Raw genomic sequence first — 24,832 nt, 5'->3', positions numbered from 1 at the left:
TGCTTACTGTGGAACCAGCAAGAATAGTACACAATGTCCATGAGTGGATACTCACAAGCAAGGAAACTAGCATCTGCAGCACAGGGAGTGATAACTCAATTCAGGCATGTGAGCGTGAGAAGCATCCGTGTAGACGAGGTTTCTGAGTGGGTGAAGGAAGAAAGGGCAGGAGCAGAACCACCATTTCTGTAGACTGCAATGATAAGTACTGTATCTGCGAAAAGAAAACCAAAAGTGAGAGATGCAAGTCTGAAGCCTACAGTGATGGTCCAGCATCCACTGGGGGAACAAGCACGAATGTGCTCTGGAATGTTGGCATGTAAGTACACACAGGAAGAGAAGAGACTAGAGCCATTGGCAAATGGAGCAATGGCAGAGATGAAGTAGAGAAGCATTTGCATAGAGATGTATGTATGATATATATGTTTGTAGTAGATGAGGCATTCAAGTGGATGAAGCATCTGCATCAAAAGGAAGAGCAAGAGTGGAGCCACTATTTCTGTAATCTGCAGTAATGAGCACTGATAATGCACCCACCTTAAAAAGAAGGAAAAAAAACCCAAAAATGAGATGCAAGACTGTAGGCTTCAGACTGTAGGCCCACAGAGTAGACTGTTCAGTGCCCATCGGGGAGCTTGGAAGAATAGTGCTCTGGAATTTTTGGAGTGTAGATGCTTGCAGGGTGAGAAGACTAGCACCGGTGGCAGGTTGAGTGATGGAAGGAAGAGCAGGAGAAATGCCACCTCTGTAAGTAGCAGCAGCAACAACCCAGTAACCTGCAACAAAAAAATTGTCAGCATGATCGGTATGCACCGGTTGAGCATAGATGGGTTGGCAAGGATATGGCCAGCAAGATACATGCAAGTACTGCTTATCAAGATCAGCTTCAGTGAGTACATGGGTGGAAGCACCATTCCTGGCAGCGGGCATGAGGAACCTGAAGAAAAAGGTGAAAGGCACAGAAAAGCTTGAACTAGCAGCGAGAGATTACATGTGTGTATATAGAGGGAAAAAAAAGAAGTGTCTATACTTAGCAAGTATGTGATTCAGCCAAGGAATGCAGGTTCCCACCAAGTTACCATTGGGCATACCTGGAATCCACACCATTAGAAAATAGAGCCTCTCCCAACTTGGAACCCTAAGAAGATGGTTCAGTGGGGAAACCCCTCATGGCAGTTGCGCACACCATACCATGGTTAACTTCCAGTTGCAACCAGACATCTAGGATACCTGCGCTACCATTCCACTTGACCATTGTCAGAAGACCTTTGTGATTCAAGTGGTGGTTTGCACATTGTTAGTCTGGTGTCTCAATTGTTGGCTAAGAACCACAAAGGGTTTAATGCTGTCAGTTGTTCATTGGGAGGGAGGGGGTTGTGTGTGCCCAGGAAACCTGATGGACAGCTGTGTGCTTGCAACCTGATATGAAAGAGAACTGAGGGAACGTCCTTGGTGGTCCAGCATAGGGTCAGATCCAGACAGGAACAAGATTCATTGATTCAGCATTGTAGGAACTTTCCTCGTGGATATGGCTCTCATCCCTGGCTCTGCATGGAGGGCTGTTAAGTTCTGTGGTTTCAGTTACACAATGAGCTTGTCTCCAGCAACATGAGCCTGCTTATTTCACTTAGACGAGTCAAGTCTTTGTAAGACACAGATGGTGTCACTGGGCAAAGATCTAACTTGATCTGCCAGACAGTCTGGAATGTCTGCAGCTGATGCATTTCTTTCCTTGTATTCCATCTCAGTGAGTATAGCTGTCCATCCCGCTGTCACAATGGTCTTGACAAGTTCCTGTCTTACGATCAGTTTTGCTGCGAGTTGGTCTGCCATCACATCAATACCATGGAAGTAGTGGTCCTGTTAGTGAGACAAATGCCATGATTTATAGCCCCACTGCAGACTACAATGCCACTTACAGAAATGCCACCTATGCTGGTGCCAGGTGGTGGTACATCGTGGATGTGTCTCATGGTTGTCTGGCCATGTAAAATCGAGCTCAACCATCTATCTTTGTGTCAGGTGCCATTGTCTTGCTTGGCAGTTATAGGCAGTTGGGGGGTTCTGTTGCCATGGGAGGTGAATCCTGAGGCTGTATGCCCCAAGATGCTGGCTGGTTCTGTTTGTGCCCTCTGTAGCAGGCCTCTTTATTTATTTATTTATTTAACAATTTTATATACCGACCTTCATAGTAGATTACCATATCGGATCGGTTTACAGTTTAACAAAGGGAAAAAAACTAGAGTAACAAATTCACGTAAACGAAAGATAACCAAAGCAGGAATAAGTCAAAGTTACAATCAACAGGGGGCGAGAACTTGGAAGCTTGCAACAAGCTGGAAAGAAAAAAAGGCCAGTAAAGTAATTTGTTGGCTGATGATCATACCTCTGAACACCCCGCCCCCCCAGCTAGCCCTTTGCATCCTGGAGATACATTCACTGCAATATTCACTTGCTCCTTCTGCAGCATCCTTATCTGTACCGCCAGTGTAGATTCCAGCATAATTCCTGAAGAGTCCCACTAGACCAGGTCCACAAACGGCATCAGCTGAACTTTGCACGGTCGTCCTCCTGTCCAGCACTTGGACCTCTTGAGTACCAGCTTGACCTTGACAGCTGCTGTTGGTGTCCTACCAGTAATGATTTAGCTGATCCACTATCCTGGTCACCACTGACATGCTGCTAATATCTTTGGCAATGCTCACCCAGATCTTCCTCTTGTTCTTGGTCTTCTGAACAAAGAGCGCACTGTGCTGCTTGCAGACCAGTTGCACCAGAAGGTACTTTTCTTCTTCCATGAAGCACACATAGCATTGATGCTGCTTCTCCTCCAGTTACGGTTTCCCACCTGCTTGTTGCTCCTAGGTGATGACTCCTGTGGGTCCCTACTTCCTTGAGCACTACTCCCACTACTTGCTAACCTTCCTCCTCCACCTGCTTCTCTTCTCCCCCTTCTACTTGCACACTCTTCCTTCTGCCCCATTTCCCCTTTCTGGCTATAATCCACTGATTCATGCACCATACTGTATCCTCTGTTGCCACTCACCTGTCATGCCTCTCCACTCGCACCCTCTCTGTGGTTCTTCATTTTCTCCACAAGCACCCTCTCCTCTTTCAGGAACCTAAACACAAAAGTAGACAGTCAGTCCAACAATCATATGTATTCTAAAGATGTACTCAAGAACACAGACAAAAGGTTAGAAATCAGGAAAGGATAAACAAGCAGCATAAAAATTATACAGCAATCATCCACTTCCTACTCCACAAAACCTCCAATTCCTAGCCCATAGCTTGCTTAACACCACTCAGCACTGACAAAATGGCCCTGAAAGAAACTGCCTTTTATTTCCATGCAAGAAGGTGTGTTCAAGAAAACAGATGGACATCTGTGCATGGTCAATCACACCATAGGTTAGCCTAGGTCCCTTCTATCAACCAATTGGAAACACTGCAACATTTTTCAAGCTAATGCTTGGTTTTTACCACTGTTTTCATCAGTTTTCTACATGTTTGTTTTTAACGCCAGTTCTGCAGTGCTTTTTGGGAGTGCTGTGAATTTTTAGCACCATTATAATTTACATTTGTGGTGCCGCATGTATTTAAGATGTATGAAAAATTGGTGCTAAAATTTCACACTGGTTTTGGCATGGGTTTTATTACATTAATCCCTAGGATAGGATAGTGCTTAGTCTTGCATTTACTTTCAGTAAATGTTTTCAGTCTCTTAAGCTGGGCTGAATTAACCACATGTGGGTGACAACATCCGGCATCACTGAACAGACCTCTTAGCTAGTAGAACTTTTTTGCTCTGCTGAGTATGTACAGGAATTCTTGTTCGGGACATTGCTTTATGTCCCTCTCTTTTTTTTTTTTTTTGTCATCTGAGCATCAGAACAGATGTTTACTCTTATTTTTTTCTGTGAATATTTTTAATTCTATTTGGAGAACACTTTTTTGTTTTGTTTTTAGTGCTATCTTTTTGGGGGGAAAAAGGGTAGGGAGGGGACAAATTTTTTTCTTAGAACTTCCACACACAGTAAATGGGTTTAAGGATGATGCTGTTGATGCAATTTTGGCCCCCTAGTGCCAGAGCAAAAATCCAACACACAATGCCCTGAAGCCAAATTGAGGGGCAATTGAAGCTTCAAGCTCCTGAGACTGCACCAGGACCAATGAGATGGTCTGAGGTAGCAATTAGGTCAGACTATGAATGGTTCTAGGGAAAATCTTTCTTGTACCCCAGGAAGAGAACCTGTTTTGAGCCTCAAAAGATGATTATATTGTCCTATCTGCTTTCTAAGACAAGTAGGAGTCCCCAGTATTTGCAGCTCAGGTAAATACGCCATACCACTGCAATGTGGGCCAAGTCCATGGCATTGGCTTTCAGTGGAGTCCAGCCAGTCAGAGGATGTCCCTCTGAGGTGAACTAGTTAGGGTCCTGAATTAGCATCCCCATACCTCTAAGATGAGTTGGGGATCCCTTCCAACTCAATCCCAGAGCCTCCAGAACATTCATTTCCACTAGCATTACCTTCCTTACTCAGATTTCTGGACAAGCTAGGAAAAGCACTTGGAGTTAGTTTGCATAGGGACAGAGATCTTTGCACAAGCATCTGGTGGCCTCCAGATTCTAAAAACACTGTAACTATCAGCAGTCCTGATCCATAATATCTTGCAGAAATAAACTAAAATTTTGGGAAATCCTGTTTCTTGCACCCCAGTGGCAAAGAAACTAAATGTCAAGCATAGGGTACAAGAATCTCCAGTTTGGTGTAGTACAGGGTGGCCCATGGAAAAGTAGCCCGCCTCCAATACTGGTGCATTGGAGGCAGACTACTTTTCCATGGGCCATCCTATATAATTACCCCACCAGTCAACTGTGGTGGAATCTGCTCTTAAAGGAAAAAGAAAATACGATTATCCTCCAATACCCCACTAGGTAAGAAAATGTTGGCAAAACTGTTTTCCAAAGCTCTATGCTTAATGGATGAATCTCTGCTCACCAACAAAATTTTAAACCTTATTTTTCCACCCGGTGAAGATGGAGTTGTATACCTTCAGCTTTTCTTAAATGCATGAGAGTATATACACCATTGATCCATTTATGAGGAATTTGATACCATGGCACACACCTTGACAGTGTCCATTGGGGCATGTTGTATAGCTTGGTTGAGAACCAGTAGCCTGTACAATGATCATGAAAAATTTGTGCACATCCCATGCTTAGATCACCTTCTTGGGGAAAAGCTTAGAGAAACGGTTGCTCAAATAAAGGAACAAAGTGGCAGTCCAGTCCCTCACTAGGGACAGGAACAATCTTCTGCAAGGTGCCCTTATTACGCTTTGAAAATACCATATTTCCAGAGATGCCTGTTTGGGAATTTTCAACTATCCCGGATACTGCCTCCTCTTCCACAACAGCAACAACTTCCAGCTCACACTTGACGGTGTGAGTGCATTCGTTGACCAAATTTATCACAACAAGCCCAGCCAAAGTCTTGGACCAAGTTTGACTATTTTTCAAATCAAACACCCATCTTCACTATTGGTTGAATCCAGCACTATCTAGAGGAGTGACAGAAGATCACCAAAGATTACTGGGTTCTCAAGATTATGAAATCCAGATATGTATGGTCTCCTGGCTTCCCACACTTATTGCTCTGCCTTCAATCTGGATCGGTTTCACGCAATGCAACTCGTTCGGGAAATGGAGTTGCTCTTTGAGCAGTGAGAGTTATAACTATTCCTCCCCATCAACATGCTAATTCCTTATCCCAAAGAAATTCAGAGGACTGAGATGCTTCCTGGATTTAAGAAGCCTGAATAAGCTTATTCTCTGGGAGAAATTTAGAATTAATTCCTTCACACAATGGGGAGTGGATGTGAGCTTTAGATCTAAAGGATGCTTATGTGCATATTCCCATCCATCCCTCTAGTTAGTATTACCTATGATTTATGGTGAACTCTTCCTACTATCGCTACAGAGTGCTTCCCTTTGGGCTCTCAACAGTACAGAGAGTCTTCAGCAAGTGCCTGGCTGTAGTGACAGTGCATCTGCAGCATCAGGGCATTGAATCTTTCTTTAACTGGTCAACTGGCTTGTGACAAGCTCTGAGGAATGTGTGCTGATTTCCCTGCAAAAGGCAGTATAATTGCTACATTTACTAAGATTCCTAGTGAATTTTAAGAAATCAATTGATTTCCCTCACTAAAAATCAAATCAGATTGGTGCATGGATAGATTCTCTCTAGTAGCAACCAAGAAAAGGGGATCAGTGAACACCAGGAGTTCTTTATTCTGCACAGAACATCATAAAAAGCCCGCCTCAGGCCAGGTTTCGCTCTTTGATCTGCTTCAGGGGCTATTACATCTAATGCTGGTGGTTTGTCTCCATACAGCAGTTCAGCCTCTTTGAGAATGTGCCACAATTTGAATGTCCATGCAGACACTTCACAATAGCTGCTAGCTCCGTATCAGCTGGACAAAAATTTGGTGTAGAGCCGCCGTATTAAATCGTGCTTCTAAATACCATACCAGCCCTCAATGGGTCAGTGCGATCAAAGTTACAGTCAGAATAAAGAACTCCTCCTGGTGTTCACTGATCCCCTTTTCTTGGTCGCTACTGCAATATTGGATCAGTTTCCGGGTTGTTTTTTTTTTTTTTTTTTTTTAGATTCTCTGTAGGAGAGAGCTTTTTTCCCGTCAGACCAGGCAAATACACTGATCTCTTATGGGCAAACAGTTGACTACAGATCTGTCCAGGGCCAGAGCATTTCTAGTTCTGGGCCACATGGCAACGATTCATAGTTTTAACAACTCACCTTCAGATAGCACTTCTGTAGTGGCATCTCCACTCTCAGTGGGACCTTGTCACTCCACTCATCAACCAGTGACAATTTTACAGCAAATGAAACAGGATCTATGCTGGTGGCTAGATCCTTAATCCTTCAGGAGGAATCTCCACTTGATCTACTTGAAGTCAGAGCTGTGATGGATGCCCCCACAACAGTTGGGGGCCCCCTTACAGGACTCTTCTGTACTCAAATGCTATTCATAGAAGGACTTTTAAATCAGCCTCCTAGAATTGAGTGATCATGTATGCACTAACATTCACTGTCTTTCTTTAGGGGAAGAACATTCTCTTCCAAATTAACAACCAAGTAGTCATATTCCATGTGAATAAGCTAGGAGGCACAGGGCTATGGACTTCTGCAACAAAGCACTAAAGGTATGGGAATGGGTGTGCAAACATGAAGCTCTCTTGCAAGCGATCTATTTTCCTTGGATCTCCAACAAGTTAGCAGATCATCTCAGCAGAGTTTTCAACCACATGACTAGTTTCTATGACAGTCAACATTCTATTCTGTCTATGGGGGGTCTCCTATCAATCAACCGGTTTGTGTCAGAGCAAAACAGGAAACTGGAGCAATTGTGCCACTCTTCCAAGCAAACTCAGATCAGCTCAGGATGCTTTTTTTCCTTGATTGGAATGCAGATCTCATGTATGCTGTCCACAGATTCCATTGATAGCCATAACAGTGCAAAAGGTGCTCAAAGACTGGGCCCGTATGAATGTCCTAGCTCCAGCATTGCACAGACAAACTTGGTTCATGTCTATTCCAGCAGTCCTCCAATTCCTTTTGGGTCTGATCCATCCTTTTAACACAAGAAGAGGGAAGCTTTATTTAATCTGAACCTTCCTTCCTTCAACTTGACAGCCTGGATGTGGAGCACTCCATAATTGCCAAATTGTCTTTTACCAATCAAAGTTAAGGACATTGTAGGGTCTGTAAGAAAACTATCAATTAGAAGAACCTACTGGTTTAAATGGAGAAGGTTTTTCACATAGTGTCAACATAATGCCATGCAAACCTAAACAGTTAATGAACTATTTGCTCATTCTTTGATTCAGACCTCATCAGTGAGAGTACATCTTAACATCAAAGCAGCTTACAATGCTCATATAGAGGGCAAGCCTATTTCAGCTCATCCATTAGCATCCAAATTCATGAAATGCTTACGGCATTCAAAACTTCCAGTTGTAAAACCCTGTTCCCTGGCATCTAAATGAGGTTCTAGCACAACGGAAGTCACCATATGAACCATTGGAGTTGGTTTCTCTTAAATTTCTAACAGGAAATTAATATTCCTGATAGCACACAGCTGGACAGCGCTCTTCAGGCTTTTAATTAATTAACCGCCTTATACTCAATTCTTCCACAAAACAGTGGTGCTCCGCACCCACCTAAAGTTTCTACCCAAGGTAGTGTCACCTTTTCCACATTAAGCTTTCTTTATTGCCTGCTAGACCAGACCATTACTCTTGGGATTTCCTTGTTCCTCAGTTGTCAGACAGTGGGTGCACCCTTTTTTCTGGTCATAAAAGGGGGGGGGGGGGGGGTTGTCATAGACCCTTGCCCATAGTCTGACTCCTACATCTGGGGGATAGGGATGGATGGCTCTTTGAGTCAAGTTGTGGCCTCAGCCTGGTAGAGCTCATTGAGTTCTTGGGGCAACAAGCTTTTGGGGTTGACTTTTCCCCAGTGTAGCTGCATTCTAGGTGGGTCCTTCCCTGGTCACAAGAAATTAAGGATGGTTTTCAAAGCTCACGAGGGACTGTGGATCCCTCCCTACTGGGACCCCTCTCTCCTTAAGGAGTAAGAATTTGTAGAGGACTTAGGCCTACTTCTTTTTTTTTTTTTTTTTGGGGGGGGGGGGGGGGGGGGGTCGTCTTTGGTCTGTCTCCTATTCAACCTATTGGCCCCTCCCTTCTGGGCCTAGGTACACTGTGGTTGCTTCAGAGGTGCATGGTAAAGCTTGTTTAAAAAAAAAAAAAGCCTTTTGAGAGAGGAGCTCCATGCTGTGGCAAATGCTTCAGCTGTGGCAGGTAAACTGGCACGTGCCGGTGTCTGAGATTCCCTGGAAGTGTTGGGAGGAAAAGCATGGGTGGTGGAATGCTGCACTGTGGGAAGGGAACTGGGCAGTGGGACCTTTTAAGCCAAAAGTATAAAAAGAGGGGGTGGAGAGAGGGAGCAGCATTTTAGTTCCTTCAATCAAGCAGTTCCTGAAAACCCTGAAGTAGCTTTGCTGGAGCATATTAGGCAGTGCTTCAAGGATTCAGGACCTCCTATTGCCGTTCCTGTGAGGCAGCCCAGGGCTGTACCCTCCAGAGGGACACAATGTGAATACCTCCTACATGTGGAAGGGGGTCTGTGGGGGAGAGTAGGACCGGTGGTTGGCATTGCTCACTTCCCCATAGGGGAGGAGGGAGGGTTGTCTCCAGGGCACCGGGGGTGGTGCCCTCCTTAGAGGAAGAAGGTTCTGGGGATGGAGCACGTTCTTGCCCTAGATCCTGCTAGGGTTTTTTCACTGGATTTCGTCCTGATAATGCACTGTGCTTTTTGCTCCATGTAGAAATCATATTGCCTCAGGGTTTCAAGTTCCCAGGACTAGGGTTCTTCATAAGATAAGTGGAAGGCTTAAATGCCTGTGGGAGACATAGGGGCGGAAAGCTTATTCTGCTGTGACTTCCCCACCGGATTCTGGTGAGGAAGGGTGGTCAGATGCGTCAGGGCAGAGTGCACCCTTAAGCTCCCAAGAGGAAGGAGGATTACTCACTGGAAGAAGAAGATTCCTCCATATTCAGGCTATTCTGAAAAGAGGAGCTTCCAGCCCTCATTTTTATTCTACAGGTAATTTTGAAACTGTCAAGATCTGTGGCAGACTCAACGGATGGGGAACCCATCATTCAAGGAATAAGGAATCCATCAATATCCTTTCCTTTGCATCAAGCTCTAAGATGGATAGTTCTAGCAGAATGGAATTCCCCTTTGTGGGAGGGGGGGGGGGGGGGCTAAGAGGTGACAGGATAATGGGGAAATTATACTCCCTCTGCGGCGGAAGAAATGAGCTATTAATGTTCCTAAGTTTGATGCACTGATATTGGCGGTGGCCCATAGAATTATAACAGTAGAGGAAGATAGAAGCAATCCTGAAACAGGCTTTCTCAACATGGAACATGGAAATACAGGCCTTGACTTGCAGGGCTTACATGGCGTGGGCAATCTTATGCTGGGTTCAGCAATTGCTCGAGAGTCAGAAAACTACACACCTGGAATCGACAGTGGCCTTTTTGGTGAATACCTTGTATGATCTGGTTAGAGAGGCCTTGATCTGTCACTTTCGGTGTAGAAACAAGGAGGTTGCTTTGGCTTCATAACTGGGTGGCAGACTCAGCTTCCAAGTCATGCCTGTCTAAGCTTTCTTATGGGGGTGGGGAGAGGGATGGGGGACTTCTAATTGGGAAAGACTTGGAGGGTTGATAAAGGGTGAAATCAAGTCACAAAGTCTCTGAGGATATAAAGCACACTAGTGGCTGTGACTTTAGCAAAAACCAATGCAAGGATAAAGCATTAGGCATAAGGCCAAGTATAGAGCTGCCTGCAGCCACAGATAGCAGTCACTTTCTGCAATGTCAAGCAAGCAGGCCCTTCTGATGATACCAGTAATATGGCACAGTATTACATGGAGCGGGCTCAGATCACGATGGACCAATGGGTCCTGGAGATCACGTCAAGGGAATATGTACCAGAGTGCATTTCTCTGGTGCTAAATATATTTATGGTTTCTTCCTGCATGTTGCAAATCAAAAGGGATGCAGTAAAAATAACGTGACACAGGTTTACAGGACTTAGAAGCTATAGTCCCAATCCTGCCCTTGGAAAATTAGGACAATCCAAAAATGCTAATCCACAAATATGGGGGTATATCCAATATTTAATATGTCCAACAACCCACACACAAACCCAAACTTTCTTTTTTCTTTTTTATATATTCATTGTGAATTTTTTCTTTTTGTGCTAAAATATTCTACATTCAACTATGTGACTCTCACTTACATATATATGAACAATTTTGAAATTGCTATATTTTTGTTTCTAAAATATTTAATAGGTGTATAGTGATGCTTCATAAAACTTCAAGAGCACCTAGCCTAAGTGCCTTGCTTAATTTATTGTTTAATCATGAGCACCACCGTCCACCTTCTAGTCCTTTAATCAATTGTTCAAAAACGTATTTTATGTATTTTTTAATTATTTGATTTTTTTGAAAAAATGTGTGTTAAGTAAGTGTAGAGCACTAATATCAGAGGATTGCAGTTCGCCAATCATTTAAAACCGGAGCACAAAATCCAAAATGACACTTATCTTTCGATTGAGATCTTCAGGTTCTGGTGTAGTTTTTTAGCGGCACTGGGTTTGTGTGCGGGTTGTTGGACACATTAAATCTTGGAAAAATAGGGGCAAAGGATGTATTCAATTTTTTTATAGTACTAAAGGACCCCAAAGGGGTCAACAGATGTTTGAGGGTATCCTATTTCAGGATTGAGGCCTTCCGCTTGCTAGTGGAAGCAGTAAGAAGAGAATTTCTGGAGTTACTGGATTTGGCAGAGGCTTGTCTTCATTTTTTCATGGGACAGTTGTCTTTTTTACTCAACGCACAGTTAAACTCTGGAATTTGTTGCCAGAGGATGTGGTTAGTGCAGTTAGTATAGCTGTGTTTAAAAAAGGATTGGATAAGTTCTTAGAGAAGTCCATTACCTGCTATTAAGTTCACTTAGAGAATAGCCACTGCCATTAGCAATGGTAACATGGAATAGACTTAGTTTTTGGGTACTTGCCAGGTTCTTATGGCCTGGATTGGCCACTGTTGGAAACAGGATGCTGGGCTTGATGGACCCTTGGTCTGACCCAGTACGGCATTTTCTTATGTTCTTATGTTCAATTTTCAGGCCAGTACTTTCAGGCTCTGCCCTTTGGTCTTGCGACTATGCATTTTTTAATAATAATCTCTTTAGTTTATTACTGTTGAGCTTGAGATTGTAGCCATGTAAGTGAAAAGCTGGGGTGATCTCAGTGTTTTGAATGTGTGGTCTGTGAGCAATACTGAGAACTGTGAAACCCTGAGTTTGTGGAGTCTGTATCCTCAGAAAAATCCTTCTGGGAATAGCTTTAAGGTAAGGGTATTTTCCCAAAGTCTAGGGGACCCCCAGTTGCTAGGTAGGTGATTTGGCAGGTGAGAGGTACGCGTGCGGGTACAGGTGAGATCTATGCAGTACCTATTGGATCTCTCAGGTGGCCACAGGTTCAACATCTGGTGGGTGTTGAGGGAAGTGCAAAGAGGTTACATGACACATGTAATTGATATAAAATAAATAAATAAAACAATTGTTGCTGGTGGTTCTTTCCAAAAAGGGTTAAATTTTTGTTATAATTTATTGCATTATGTTCCTATCATTAGTTGATTTTTTTTTTTAATTAAATGCTTGTAAATAGAATGAAAACAACTGTTCAAGATCAGGCCTATTACCACTAGAGTGTCAGGAAAACAATTTGAAGAAGTGGATAAGTTTCACAAGTCAGATGTTTCATGACCCTCTACCGATAGGACTTGTAATCCATGAGCTGCGGCATCAGTGCTGTCACAACCTCCTGCCCAGCTATACTCTGCATGAGTGCTTTTCGATGAAATTTAGTTGGAGCATCTTCGATGGACCGGCACTGCATAGGCATGTTTGATAGATAAAACACTACTAATTATTTCTTTTGAATTTTTCAACAGCTTTTTTTTTTTTTGTAAACGCTAATGTAAAAAAAAGAAACACAAAAGTAGTGACTACTTGTTTAGCTTTCTCTGCTCTCCCAAAAAAATAATCCCTTATGTAAAAAAAAAAAAAAAGTAATTAGGTTGCCAAGAACTGTGGCTGCTTTTATTAGTGACCCTTTTTGTGCTGATACTTCAGTATCTTCAGCCCAAATGTAATTGATTCACAGTGTATTTAGCACTTCATAGAAGCATAGAACAATGATGGCAGATGAAACCATACAGGCTATCCAGTCTGCCCATCCACATCTTTTCATCTTTATAGTTTCTTTCTTTCCCTCAGATCTGTGCATGTCCCATTTTTCTTGAATTCTGATACTGTCCTTGTCTGCACATGGAGGCTGTTCTATCCGTTGCCCTTCTTTGTGTAAAAAAAAAAAAAAAAATTCCTTCGATTATGCTTGTCTGACTTTCTCTCCATCCCATGATCACTCATTCTAGAACATCCTTTCTGTTGAACTCCCACCTCCTGTGTATTTTTAAAAATGTCTATCATATTTACCCATTCCCTATTTTCCTCCAGGGTATGCATGTTTAGGTATTTGTCCCCAGTGTCTACCTTCTTGCAGATTTTGGTGTTATCTGTAAAAAAGCAAATCTTTGACAGCTATTCTGCAATATTGCTTATGAAAATGTTGGAAAGAACCAGACTGAGGACTGATTCATATGGCACACAACTGGTTAACACCCCCCCCCCCCCCCCCCCCCCTGCTTTCCTCAGAATGAAATCAGTTTACCTTTATCACCTCCCACTCAACCAGTTTCTAACCCAATCTGTTACTTTAGGTTCCATACCTAAGGTGCTCTGGTTTATAATTCACCTATGCAAAACTGTCAAAAGGCTTTGCTGAAATTCAAATACTATACATCAAATGCTTTTTCCTGTTCCAACACTCTGGTCATCTCAAAGAAATTGATCAAATTAGTCTGACACATCTCTGGTAAAAACCATGCTGCCTCATATCCTGTAATCTGCTGGATTCTAGAAACTGCACTATCCTTTGTTTTTGCTGAGATTTTAATAATTCTACTATTGAAGTCAAACTAATTGGCCTTTAGTTTTCAAACTCCTCCTTCTGTTTTGCAAAGAGAAACCACATTTGCCTGTCTCAGGTCCTTTGAAACCACTGCTGACTCTAAAGAAGTATTAAAAGGGTCAGTCTGTGAAGCTGCCAGAACTTCCCTAGGTTCTCTTAATACCTCTGTATGTATCTTGTCAGGCCCCACTGCTTTATTCACTTTCGGGTCGATACTATAAGGCCACGGTAGAAACAGTGCGGCAGTGTCAGGCGCATCCTCGTTCCCCGCACGCACAGTTCTCTTCACCTACCGCTCTATACTCTGTACTAATTGCATGCAAATGCATGCCGCGGCTGCGAAGCCTTAGGCAAGCGTTAGGCCCGCGCAACCCATTTTACTGTATAGAGCGTCTATACAGTATCCTGGGTTCGCGGGCCTAAGGCTTCACGGCCGCGCTGGTATCTGTCATTTCAAATGTCATTTCAAATGACATTTGAAATGACAGGTACCAGGAAGTGGACAGTTATGTTCCCCGATGCTCGGCAAACTATCCCCCAGCCCCCGCTCACCTGCCCTGACCCCGTCCGGTCTCCGGTGCAGCCCCAGTCCTGTCTCCTCCCGAAGCAAAAAAAAAAAAAAACAAAACTGAAAAAGTAGCAAGGCTCGGGCCTGCTACGATAGTCCCTTCTCCCTTCTCCTCTCCTCCCGATTTCGGCGCTCAAGGCGGCCGGGTGGGCGTGCATTCATCCAGGCAGAGGGAGCTGGCGGCGAAAGCGGCCTCCGGCTCCCTCTGCCTGGATGAATGCACGGCCCCCGCCGGCAGCGAATGAATGCCCGTGCGATTTCGGTGCTCAAGGCAGTCACATGACGTGATGTCACGGCATGAGCACCGAAATCGCACGGGCATTCATTCACTGCCGGCGGGGGCCGTGCATTCATCCAGGCAGAGGGAGCCGGAGGCTGCTTTCGCCGCCGGTTCCCTCTGCCTGGATGAATGCACGCCCACCCGGCCGCCTTGAGCGCCGAAATCGGGAGGAGAAGGGAGAAGGGACTACCGTAGCAGGCCCGAGCCTTGCTACTTTTTCGGGTTTTTTTTTTTTGCTTCGGGAGGAGGGGACAGGACTGGGGCTGCACCGGAGACCGGACGGGGCCAGGGCAGGTAAGCAATGTTTTTACACTTTTTTTACACCATTTTTTACACTTTATTCCCGTTTTAATTTTCGAACACCACACTAACACAAAGTAGAGGGTAGCGGTAAACTAACAGGTTAAGGAGGCGGCAAAATAGCGGGTTACAAAGGAGATAATCTGAGCGCACGTCACAGTATCGGAGGGGAATAGCTAATTCCTTCATTATACAGCTAATTCGTTCATTTACATATCATATACATGCTACGTGCGGAAAGGGTTATGCGTCTGTTTTAAGAAGCGCTAAGGACGCGTGAAACTGGAGACTGTATCGCTGAATCGCCTTACGCGTCCGAATTGTGCGCTCCCAGCACGTTACAGTATCAACCATCTTCAGAAAATTGTTCCTCACTTCTGCTTCTAATGGTAGCAGTTTTGTGGTCGTCCTCCAAGCCCTTCCTCTGAATACTGAACTGAAGTATGTGGTATGCAATTCTTTCTCCTTGCCAGCCTCTACATAGTCTCCCTCCTTCAGCTTTTCAAGTCTTACAATCCCATTTTTGCACTTCCTGCAGTCACTTAACATATCTTAAAAAATAAAAATAAAATAAAGAGAGAGAGAACCCTGTTTTGCTGTATTACTTATTCCTTCTTTCTCTGCTAGACCCAGTCTGTTTTAGTGGGATATCCTGTTCCACGGGTGCTGGAGATGGGGGTACACTTTTTTCCCCCTATGATGACATCCTTGTCTGTAAGGGAGGTGTAGCTTAAGACAGTTGCCAACAGTCTTTCTCCAGTAGTTGCAGACGAGAAGATGTTTTATTCCTTCCAGAGCCAGGGTTAGGCCCCAGACAGATTGAGCAACTTAGTTCCTAGTGTAACAGTTATGTGAGGCTTTTTCCCCAGTGTAGTGGGCCTCCCAGGTGTTTCCTGGTAGAGTGACACCCTCAGGGTATGTTCCCAGGACCCCTATGGGCCTGGTTGATTATCTCTAGAAGGGGTTCCCGGGCTTAGTACCTAAGGGAACCAGATGGGTGAGCCCAGTGTTTGGGCTCAAGGGGTGCTAGAATACCTTTCTGCTCTGTTTCCTATCTTCTATATTTCTCCTCCCTTTTTGTTTGCTTTCCCACCTCTGCTGTCCTGCATAAAGTTGCTGGGGGCCTTTGCAGACCCATCCTTGGATATGGGGTGTCAGCTCCAGCCCAACTCCATCATGGCCTAAGCCCCAAGGACCCTTCCTTGAAGTTGTCTTCGGGGGAAGCATGGTTGAAGACCACCCCCCTTTCACTACAGCTTAGGAATTGAGGAATGAATGACTCTTGGCCCTGGAGGGATTTTGTCTGGATTCTTTGGTGTTTGTGCACCAGGCTTTATTTACAATGCGGACAAGGGGAGAGGGGAGCCATCCTATGATTCCCAGCCTAAGACACCCATAGGATCTAAAGAAATCTGGCCTTAAAGACTGAGAACTGGCCTGAAGGTTTCAGGCTCCTCAGCTGTTTCTACTCTGCTGGATTCAAAGGAAGAATCTTGGACAGAAGGTTTTGTCCACAGTAGCTTGGATAATTCCCAGGAGAAAAGAATACTCATCCAAGGAGGTGGTTATTTAGGAAAGAGGAAGTCTCAGTCCTCATGTCAGTTGTTTTAATGTCTCTCAAGATGTTCATGTTTTAAGACAGGATCTCCCTCAGTAGGGTGCCTATTCTGCTGAGATCTGTAAGCCCCCCCCCCAAGTCCTTTCCCCTCCATGATGCTCTTAAGGTTATGGTATTAACATAATGAAATACTCCACAGGGAGGTCTTAAAGGTGTTAGGACCCTAAGTAGATAATGTCCCTTACTATTAGGGTTAAAACTTACTTAAGATTTCCCAAGGTAGATGCCCTGGAGTCAGTAGTAACACAGAACCACTCTGGTGAAAGGAGGGATGACTCTTGGGGACCCATGTGACAGGAAGATTGAGGCTATTTTAAATCAAGCTTTTACTGCAGATACTATGGCAATACAGGCTTCCTTCAGTGGAGGGTATGTTACCCAAGCTGTAGGATGCTGGATATAACAGGTCCCAGAGAAGGCAGAAACAGCTTGCTTGAAATCAGGTATGCCATTTAGGGCAGATGCCTTGTATGGTCTAGTTGGGATATCTGGTTTAGTGGTAGCCTCAGGGATGGCAGCCAGGAGATCCACCTGGTTTTATAATTGTTTGGCAGATTCTGCCTCTAAAGCTCTTCTCTGCACGTTCTCCTTCAAGGGGGGCTTGCCTTTTGGAGAAGCTAATCAGAGACTTGGGTGAGCCCAGGCCTCAGAAGCTCCCAGAAGATAAAGCCTGTCCTGGGGCACAAGGCCGGAAGTATTACCAACCAGGGAAATCTGTACATTCAGACCAGCTAAGAGATTCTATCCCCCCCCTCAGGTGTAAAGCCCACTACTTTTTGGGAGCGAAAAATACAAAAGGCAATGTGTCTTTAGCAACAGCTGGTAGGTACTCCACTCCCCACCCCTGCCAAGGTGTTCACTCCGAAGGCAGTTACCTTCCTATGTTTTCATCAGGAATGGTGGCAAATTACTATAGATCACTGGAGATTGGGCAGAGGGGTACACCTTGAAAATGGCTACCTCAGTTCCATGTGATTTCCTCCTTTTCTTCACTAAACAAAAAAGAAGCTGTAAACACCACCTTGTAAGACTACAAGATATGAAGGCTATCATTCTGGTTCCACCACTAGAACAAGGCCAGGAGACCATTCAATCTATTTCATGGTCCCAAAGAAAGACTGTTCCTTTTGGCTAATCCTGGACCTTAAAGGCGTCATGTGTGTCCATATACCTCATTTCTGAATGGAAATCCTCAGGTCTGTTATGGCAGCAGTGAGGAAAGGGGAGTTTTTAGCCTCCCTAGATTTTGCAGAGGCCTATTTCCATATTCCTGTTTGGAACGTCCACCAGACGTTTCTCCATTTCTGTGTGCTTGTCAAACATTTTCAGTTTCAGGTGCTACTCTTTGGGCTAGCTACTACCCCAAGAACATTTACCAAGATGTGATGGTGGTAGTAGTGGCAACACTTTGTAAGTAAGGGATGATTTGCTTATCAGAGTCAAGTCATTCCAATAAAGTTAGCAAACAGCCACACTGGTTCAGCTTCTAGGACACCTGGATGAGTGGTAAATTATGCAAAAAGCAACCTAACATCCTCTCCATTCCTGGAATTTTTAGGAACTTTTTCAATACCAAGAAGGGAGGGATTTCTCCTACCCATAAGTTACCAAGTGGGTGCCCATCTTTAAGCCTTTCAAGAGCAGAAAGCCCCCAAAATATGGGACTGCCTTGAGCTCTTGGGGCTCTTGACATCTATCCTGGACCTAGTTCCATGGTCTGGAGTGAATATATACTCATTGTAACAGTCTCTTCTTGCTCAGTGGTTCCCCGTTTCGCAGGACCATGAATCCTGCCTCCCCCATACTTTGCTGGGTGAGAATCTAGAGTGGTGGCTAAATCCTTTGAATCGCCTAAAGAGAGTAGATATTAGGGCTGTCTGATTGGATCATCATAACCTCTGGCACCAGTACATTCAGATGGGGAGCCCATTGCCAGGGTCATGTAGCTCAAGGTCTCTATATGACAGATGACTCAGCCTGGTCAATAAACAGATTGGAGACTATAGCTATCAGATTAGCCCCTACTGCACTTCCTCCCAGTAGTAAGAGAAAAGGTAATTTGGGATTCTTTCAGGCAACACCACAGCAGAAACTTGTGTGAGTTGGCTCTTCAGGTAGGCAGAGCAAAATTTACTTTGGCTCTCAGCAGTCTACATTGTGGGGATTGAATATGTCCAGGCATACTTTCTCAACAGAAAGGGAACTCTTCTGAGAAGTAGTTGTCTTACTGCTCTGAAAGAAGAGTACTGGCAACTGCCTTAGACAACACTTCTTATAGGCAAGGATAATGTTGTAGGGAAGAAAAGGTGTGTCCTCTCTCTCCGGCAGCTGTGAAACAGGAAATCCATTAGTGCAGACTGATCTTGCAGGACTCGAGGAAAGGAAATTATCAGGTAAAACCAAATATATCATTATTTTCCATCTGTACCTATACTCTTCTGATTGCTTTTCCAGGTATTGTTACCTGTCTTTGTTTCTGCAATCTTTTAGTTTATGAAATGTAATGTTTTATTTTCCTTACCCGTAAAGGCATTTCTTTTAGAAAACCACATTGGTCTTTTCTCTCATCTTATTTGCTTTCCAATCAAATGTTGTTGCCTTTACAATATCTTTTAGTTTTGCTCCATGCTCTTATATATCCCCTAGCTTATCCAATTCAGTTAATGACTTCTTGAGGTACTCCCCTTAAAGCTGTTTTGCTAAAATGTAGGACACTCTTTTTTTTTTTTAATGAACCACCACTGCCTGTGTTCTAATTCTGATCAGCTTCATTTAGTGATCACTGGGTTCCATGTTATCTTCCGTTATGACATCAGAAATACTCTTCCCATTTGCAAGTGCCAGGTCCAGTTGGTTTAGTTATCAGATGCCAGAATAGTTCTTGCAGACAATTCAGGATCTCCCTTCTAAATGACCCTACATCTGGGATGTCTCAGTTAACATCTTGCAGTTTAAAATCACTTAGTAATAGCACCTCCTCTTTCATTGTGAATACCTCCACAGTGCATTCAAAAAATATTCAGAGCCCTTCACTTTTTCCACATTTTGTTACATTACAGCATGACTTCAGTGCCAGGAAAAATAGTGGAAAGTGTTTTCTAAATATCAAAATCACAGACCATATAGAAAGACATGGTTTAATGGACAAAGTCAGCATGGCTTTACCCAAGGCAATTCTTGTCTCACAAATCTGCTTCACTTTTTTGAAGGAGTTAATAAACATGTAGATAAAGTTGAACCGGTAGAGGTAGTATATTTGGATTTTCAGAAGGCAAGTGACAAAGTTCCTCATGAGAGGCTTTAGGAAAAGGAAAAAGTCATGGGATAGGTGGTGATGACCTTTCGTGGATTACAAACTGGCTAAAAGACAGGAAACAAAGAGTAGGATTAAATGGACAATTTTCTCAGTGGAAGGGAGTGGGCAGTGGAGTGCCTCAGGGATCTGTATTGGGACCCGTACTTTTCAATATATTTATAAATGATCTGGAAAGGAATACAAGTGAGGAAATCAAATTTGCAGATGATACAAAATTGTTCAGAGTAGTTAAATCACAAGCAGATTGTGAGACTGGAAAATTGGGCATCCAAATGGCAGATGAAATTTAATGTGGATAAGTGCAAGGTGATGCATATAGGGAAAAATAACCCATGCTGTAGTTACATTGTTAGGTTCCTTGCTGTAGTTACACGATGTTAGGTTCCATATTAGGAACTACCACCCAGGAAAAAGATCTAGGCATCATAGTGGATAATACTTTAAAATCGTCAGCTCTGTGTGCTGCAGCAGTCAAAAAAGCAAACAATGTAGGAATTATTAGGAAGAGAATGGTTAATAAAAGGGAAATTATCATAATGTCTCTGTATCACTCCATGGTGAGACCGCACCTTGAATACTGTGTACTATTCTGGTTGCCGCATCTCAAAAGGGATATAGTTGCGAGGGAGAAGGTACAGAGAGGGGCAACCAAAATGATAAAGGGGATGGAACAGCTCCCCTATGAGGAAAGGCTGAAGGAGGTTAGGGCTGTTCAGCTTGGAAAAGAGATGGCTGAGGGGGGATATAATAGAGGTCTTTAAGATCATGAGAGGTCTTGAACAAGTAGATGTGAATCGGTTATTTACACTTTCGGATAATAGAAGGACTAGGGGACATTCCATGAAGTTAGCAAGTAGCACATTTAAGACTAATTGGAGAAAATTCTTTTTCACTCAATGCACAATTAAGCTCTGGAATTTGTTGCCAGAGGATGTAGTTAGTGTAGCTGGGTTCAAAAAAGTTTTGGATAAGTTCTTGGAGGGGAAGTCTATTAACTGCTATTAATCAAGTTTACTTAGGGAATAGCCACTGCTATTAATTGCATCAGTAGCATGGGATCTTCTTAGTGTTTGGGTAATTTCCAGGTTCTTGTGGCCTGGTTTGGCCTCTGTTGGAAACAGGATGCTGGGCTTGATGGACCCTTATCTGATCCAGCATGGCAATTTCTTATGTTCTTATCTTCTTAGTAGCTACTACCCAAGAAAGAGATCTAGGCGTCATAGTGGATAACACATTGAAATCATCAGTTCAGTGTGCTGCGGCAGTCAAAAAAGCAAACAGAATGTTGGGAATTATTAGAAAGGGGATGTTGAATAAAACAGAAAATGTCATAATGCCTCTGTTTTGCTCCATGGTGAGCCCGCACCTTGAATACGGTGTACAATTCTGGTTGCCGTATCTTAAAAGGGATATAGTTGCGATGAAGATGGTACAGAGAAGGGTGACCAAAATGATAAAGGGGATGGAACAGCTCCCCTATGAGGAAAAACTAAAGAGGTTAGGACTTTTCAGCTTGGAGAAGAGACGGCTGAGGGGGGATATGATAGAGGTGTTTAAAATCATGAGAGGTCTAGAACGGGTTAATGTGAATCAGTTATTTACTGTTTCGGATAATAGAAAGACTAGGGGATACTCCTTGAAGTTAGCATGTGGCACATTTAAAACTAATCTGAGAAAGTTCTTTTTCACTCAACGCACAATTAAACTCTGGAATTTGTTGCCAGAGGATGTGGTTAGTGCAGTTAGTGTAGCTGTGTTTAAAAAATTATTGGATAAGTTCTTAGAGGAGAAGTTCATTACCTGCTATTAATTAAGTTGACTTAGAGAATAGCCACTGCTATTATTAGGAACAGTAGCATGGGATAGACTTAGTTTTTGGGTACTTGCCAGGTTCTTATGGCCTGGATTGGCCACTGTTGGAAACAGGATGCTGGTCTTGATGTACCCTTGCTCTGACCCAGTATGGCATGTTCTTATGAATATGCTTTTTTTTTCTTCCTTAGTCTACACACAGTACCCCATAATGACAAACTGAAATCATATTTGTAGAAATTTGTGCAAACTGAAAAACCAAAAAAAATTTACATAAATATTCAGACCCTTTGCTGTGACACTTGGTTGAGCTCAGGTATATCCTGTTCATCCTTGAGATGTTTCTCTACCTTGCAGTCCATATGTGGTAAATTCAATTGATTGGACATGAGTTGGAAAGGTACCTGTCTATCTATATAAGTTCCCACAGTTGACAGTGTATATCAGAGCAAAATCAAAGCCATGAAGTTGAAGGAATTGTCTGTAGTCTCCAGGACAGGATTGTATCTAGGAACAGATCTGGGGAAGGGTACAAAAAATTGCTGCAGCATTAAAGTTCCGAAGAACACAATAGCCTCCATTCTTAAATGGAAGAAGTTTGGAATGATCAGGACTCTTCCTGGAGTTGACCACTCCCCCAAACTAAGAAATTGGAGAAGGGCCTTGACTAGGGAGGTGACAAAGAACCCGATGGTCACTCTGACAGAGCTTCAGAGTTCTGTGGAGATGGGAGAACCTTCCAGAAGGACAACCATTTCTGTAGCACTCCACTAATATGGTAGAGTAGCCAGACAGAAGCTGCCACTCAGTAAAAGGCACATAACAGCCCGCTTGGAGTTTGCCAAAAGGCACGTAAAGGTTTCTCAGAACATGAGCGAGGATTCCCTGATCTAATGAAACCAAGATTGAACTCTTTGGCCTGAATGCCAAGCGTCACTTCACTGGCTCCCAATTAAAGCACGTATTGCATACAAATCAATGACCATCATTCACAAAATTCTAAACAATGATCATCAAGGACTAAATACCTTAAACATAATTCCCCAGAATCCTCCAAGAAACCTACGCTCAAATAACTCAGGTTACTTAAACATTCCCCCCCCATCAGAGATGCACATCTAACAACAATGAGAGAAAGAGCCTTTTCCATTCCCTCCCCTAAACTTTGGAACACCCTACCTAAACATCTAAGAACCCAGCACAACCTAAAAACGTTCAAAAAAGACCTAAAAACACTAATGTTTCGCAAATTCTACACTGACATTCATACTTCTGATCATACTAATTCACAATTGAACTTTCATCTATAAACATCATAATAACTTCTCTCCAACCAGAACCTACATACCCTCGTCATCCAACTTAATAATACTTTCTGGACTTGAAATGTTTAATTCCTGTTTAACATTCACTTTGTTATACTTTTGCACAAATGTTAAGAAAAAAAATGTATACTTTGTAAACCGTTATGATGGCTCTACTGAATGACGGTATATAAAACCCAACAAATAAATAAGAGAAACCAGGTACCGTTATCACCAAGCAAATAACATCCCTACGGTGAAGAATGGTGGCAGCATCATGCTGTGGGGATGTTTTTTTTTTAAACTGCAGGAACTGGAAGACTAGTAAGAATCGAGGGAAAGATGAATGGAGCGAAGTAGAGAGAGATACTTGATGAAAACCTGCTCCAGAGTACTGTTGGACGATTCATTTTCCAACAGGACAATGACCTTAAGCACACAGTTGGGACATCCTTTAGTGTCCCAGCCAGAGCTCAGACTTGAATCTGATTAAACATCTCTGGAGACCTGAAAATAGCTGTGCATCAACACTTCCCATCCAACCTGACAGAGCTTGAGAGCATCTGCAGAGAAGAATGGGAGAAAATCCCCACATCCAGGTGTGCCAGGAATGTAGCGTCATACCCAAGAAGACTTGAGGCTGTAATTGCTGCAAAAAGTGCCTCAACAAAATACTGATTAAAGGGTCTGAATACTTTTATGTAAATGTCATATTTTCAGTGCTTTAAATTAATTTGCATACATTTCTACAAACCTGATATTGCTTATTATGGGTTATTGTGTATTGATTGAGGAGGGAAAATGTATATTATCCATTTAGAATAAGGCTATAATGTAACAAAATGTGGAAAAAGTGAAGAGGTTTGAATACTTTCTGAATGTACTATAGATCTTTGGACTTTTTCACATGCTATGAGCACTAGATACATAGCTTTACAAATGTTGCCCACTTTTCCTATTTCAGTGTGTGTGTAATATTTTACTTTTCTGAATATTGCATACCTTAGGGCTTTGTCCATTCATCCTCTATGATCCCTCTTTAAAGCCCTCCTCAGAAAGTTTGCCAGCCTGTTTTGGAAGACGGTGCATCCCTTTTTAACATGTGGAACCCCTCTGCTTAGCAGCCCTTGGAATATCATCACATAGTCCAGGAAACGGAAGCACTCTTGACATTAAATATACAACCATTCATCTCCCGAATGCAGCTTTCTTTATCCTTGACTGGGAGGATTGAAGAGACACCTGTGCACTTCTGCAGTTCCAGAGCCATGAAGTCACTTTTGATATGTTCTGCATAACAGCAGTGTTTGTGTTAAAGTGGATGAGCAGCTTATGATAATCAGACTTGATGACTCTGCAATCTCTCCATACATCTTTTTTTTTTTTTTTATCTGTAAAGATTATTGGGTTAGTGCCCTTACAGGGAAGGAAACGTTTTTTTTTTTAGGTTCTCTAGATGTGTTTTGCATACTATATTATCTATGACCATGCAAAAACCTTGTTCATTTCAAGTATGAGTGAGCTTGGCTGTATTGGTGTGGTCAAATCATGATGCAGAAATTAGCCATCATCAGCAAGCAAGACCTGCTGCATTAGTCTGTAACCTATTTTGCTTGTAGTCAGATAAAAATAAAGATAATCTAGTCAGTAGTTACTGATATGACATACTTAAGTACTATTTAATTAGAAAACAATGATTTGGTAATGGATTAAAATAAATTACTAATTCTATCTTGTTAGAGCAAGAACAGTTGAATATTTTCCTTTCACAGTGCCTTAAGAGAAATTATAGTAACATGTCCAATAATTATGCAACATGAGGTCAGTGTTGGAGTTTGTATTGTGCAGGTATTGCATTACTGTTGGAATGCTAAGGGATGAAAATTATGTATTGCTGCAAATGGAGAAGGCTGAATTTAGACTTAGCAGTGAGC

General features: G+C 43.0%; 1 protein-coding gene and 1 long non-coding RNA gene across 2 annotated transcripts in view; one reads left to right on the top strand and one right to left on the bottom strand.

The window, feature by feature from the left end:
• VAPA (VAMP associated protein A) overlaps positions 1 to 24,832 on the top strand; it is a 325,391-nt gene that overhangs the window by 38,116 nt on the left and 262,443 nt on the right. The window lies entirely within an intron of this gene.
• On the bottom strand, positions 72 to 24,021 carry LOC115085227. Its single transcript, XR_003854764.1, has 3 exons — positions 23,901 to 24,021; positions 3,047 to 3,122; positions 72 to 214 (listed from the first exon to the last, which is right to left on the bottom strand). It is a non-coding gene; the product is annotated as an uncharacterized LOC115085227 (long non-coding RNA).

This window comes from Rhinatrema bivittatum, chromosome 2 (assembly GCF_901001135.1).
Source record: "Rhinatrema bivittatum chromosome 2, aRhiBiv1.1, whole genome shotgun sequence".
NCBI lineage: Eukaryota > Metazoa > Chordata > Amphibia > Gymnophiona > Rhinatrematidae > Rhinatrema > Rhinatrema bivittatum.
This window is presented reverse-complemented; position numbering and strand designations above follow the sequence as displayed.